Raw genomic sequence first — 3,291 nt, 5'->3', positions numbered from 1 at the left:
TATCTAGAAAGATCTCACAGTCTAGTCAGGAAGACTGATGTAGAAACAAATACTATGCTGCAATCAAAGTAAATACTACAAAGAGTAGGGCTACAGCAAGCAGAGTGAATAATTTTGCTCAGATGACTCAGGTAAGGTTTTTCCAGAGCAAAAAGCAAGTCCTAAAATATGGATAAGAGTTAACTAGGTTTATGCAGGTTTGGATGTAGGGAAAAGCATTTCAAGCTGAGAAAACAAAAGATATACACTACATTCACAGGCTTTACTAACAAAGTGCTTTTTATAGCTTGCTTCATGGCATAAGTCTGATCCACACACTGAGACCAACTTCAGGTGTCACCCAGCAAAGCCCATTAACGATTCTCCAGTATAAGCTCGCACCTCTCCATTCTTTGATCATCCTTTGCTTCTGAACTGAACTCACGCTCATTCTATTGGCATGAGCCACACCCGGCAGGAGGACCCTTGTTGGGACCTGACTTGGAAAGTCAGTAACACAAGGACTCCTATAGCAACTGCACAGCAATCTGCCTAGAAACTCCATGGCACACACATTCTATATGACCTTGCCGTCCTTGGTCTAGCCCAGGCTCTAGGAAAGTAAATAGAATAGGGCCAGACCATCAACAATCTAATCCTAGAAAAAGAAGTTGTGCCTTCTAAATATGTTCCCCTACCGAGTTTGTCTTTATCACAATATTTGCATCATTTAAAGGCATCTCCCTCTTAGACTATAGGAAATAGAGAAATTGCAAACCCCTTGGGCATATCAGATATAGACATAAATACCGCATGTTAGTTTCCCAAACTAATCGCAGATGGAATGAAACAAATTATCTGCCTCTAAAGAAATTGCTGAGCACCTTAGAGAAAGGTACCAAATAACCATACCACAACCAGCAAATCTAAAACATCTGGAATCAGATCCTTTGGAATACACATCAAAAGCTATGTATTGAATAGATCAAGGGAGTATTCTTCTCCTGAGCTGGAAGAGTTAATTTGATTTAGAACCACATACAGTAAACTGTCCCATTTCCCTTACCATGCCATTGCATCTCTTTTCACAAAGTGTTCTAATACCCTGCCTTGTTTTGAAGTTGCCTGGATGTAACAGGCCTCATGAAATCCTGCAGGTACCAAATTCTTGATTGCAAGATTTGTGCCCATTTCATTGCAATATGCTGATTCTGAAAGGATGAGCATGCCATTCTCTCCTCCCCCACCATACCTTTTAGAAGGATCTTGAGTAAATGAAGCTCACTCACGATTGCTCAATTTTGATGGGGAAAAGGGATTGGTATTCAGGTACATGCGTCCAAGGATAGTCAAGCATGGAACACCCTACAAAGAAGAAACAATAATTAGAAGGATCTAAAAAGAAGTAAAGGAAAAGGAACTACTTACGAGCTTTGTGCTGTGCTAAGTACTTAATCACAGCCAGTGATATCTATTAATATACCCATTTTAAAGATAAAGAAACTGAGGCTTAGTAAAGCAGTAAATATGCTCACAAAGCCATCAGTCTTTTATAATCAAAATAACCTTATTTGAATATTACATGGTATTTTTCAATATGTTGCTAAATCCATTCTTTCATTTGCTACTATTTTCATCTGTATGAAAAGGACAAGACATAGTTTCTGAATTCTATTTTATACCTGATCAAACTGAGGCACAGAGCTTTAAATCCTTTGCCTAATTCACTGCTAAAAAAAACCCCCACTACCCCATAGTTTACAATAGTAACAATTTATTGTATCTCATGATTCTGCAGTTAAGTTTCTGAGCAGCGCTCAGCTGTATGACGCTTCCACATAGCACTGAAATCTCTCAGCAGTGTTCACCTAGCAGACAGGCTGGTTTGGAGGATTGAAGATGGCTTCACTCATATCTGGTGCCTTGTCAGGTATAGCTGGTGGGCTGGACTCAGCTGGGACTTTTTTTTTAATTTTATTGAGATGTAATTGACAAATACCATTGTTCAGATTTAAAGTGTACAACGTGGTAGGAGCAAAACCAACGCCTGCCTCCGAGCAGCAGCTGCGCCACGGCCGCAGAGGGTTTCTCTGGCCAGTGTTGCACCCACCGGTCAACAGCATGGGGAATATCTTTGCAAACCTCTTCAAGGGACTTTTTGGCAAAAAAGAAATGCGCATTCTCATGGTGGGCCTAACCATGCTGTGGGAAAGACCGCCATCCTGTACAAACTGAAGCTGGGTGAAATCGTGGCCACCATTCCCACTGTAGGCTTCTCCGTGGAGACCATGGAATACAAGAACATCAGCTTCACTGTGTGGAACGTGGGCGGCCAGGACACAATCCAGCCTCTGTGGTGCCACTGCTTCCAGAACACACAAGGTCTCATCTTTGTGGTTGACAGCAGTGACAGAGAGCGTGTGAATGAGGCCCGCCAGGAGCTTATGAGGATGCTGGCAGAAGACGAGCTCAGGGGTGCCGTCCTGCTCGTGTCTGCTAACAAACAGGACCTCCCCAGTGCCATGACTGCAGCTGAGATCACAGACAAGCTGGGTCTACACTCTCTGCGCCACAGGAACAGGTACGTTCAGGCCACCTGTGCCACCAGAGGGGACGGGCTCTATGAGGGCCTGGACCAGCTGTCCAATCAGCTCCGGAACCAGAAGTGAGCTGTACTCCAATCTCCTCCCCTCTCACTCCCTCCTTCTACCCTCGCTTTACTCTCGTGTAGCAAACGTGCCCCTGTGGTGTGAATGCCAGAAGCTGTCTCCGTGGTCGGTCGCGGTGTGCTTCACCATGCTGTAAATGTGCAGATGCAGCCTGCAACTGGGTTTTTATTTAATGTAAATAGCTTTTGTTTCCAATGAGGCAGTTTCTGGTACTCCTATGCAATATTACTCAGTTTTTTTTATTGTAAAAAGAAAATCAACCCACTGTTTAGTACTGAGAAGGGATTTTAGGCACTCGGGTCATCCAGGAGTCGCTGTGTCAGACAAGCCCAGTGCTCCTCCTCTGGGCTTTAGATCTGTGTTGAGATCCATTTTGATGGTTGGTTTTGTACCCAAACTCAGTGCTTTTTTAAAAACACAAGATAAGGAGAACACTTGAACACACAGAAGGGAGACATGTGCCTAGTGCAGGTTCTGCAGTAATGGTCCACTGGTGGTCTGTTTCCCTTTGGGAACGTGAAACGGGGCAGAACCACCCATGATCCATTCTGCATGGTCACAATAGGGTCCCTGTGATTTGCTCTGTCTCGGGTCCTCCCACACCCTGTAGTGCTTGTGCTTGTGTTTGTGCTAATGGCCGCCC

The 3,291-nt window shown here is 44.1% G+C and overlaps 1 pseudogene; it reads left to right on the top strand.

Annotated features, from left to right (window-relative positions):
* The first annotated feature begins 2,100 nt into the window (after positions 1-2,100).
* On the top strand, positions 2,101-2,648 carry LOC130858533 (ADP-ribosylation factor 1-like; annotated as a pseudogene).
* Positions 2,649-3,291: the final 643 nt, after the last annotated feature.

This window comes from Hippopotamus amphibius, chromosome 1, assembly GCF_030028045.1.
Source record: "Hippopotamus amphibius kiboko isolate mHipAmp2 chromosome 1, mHipAmp2.hap2, whole genome shotgun sequence".
Classification (NCBI taxonomy): Eukaryota; Metazoa; Chordata; class Mammalia; order Artiodactyla; family Hippopotamidae; genus Hippopotamus; species Hippopotamus amphibius.
This window is presented reverse-complemented; position numbering and strand designations above follow the sequence as displayed.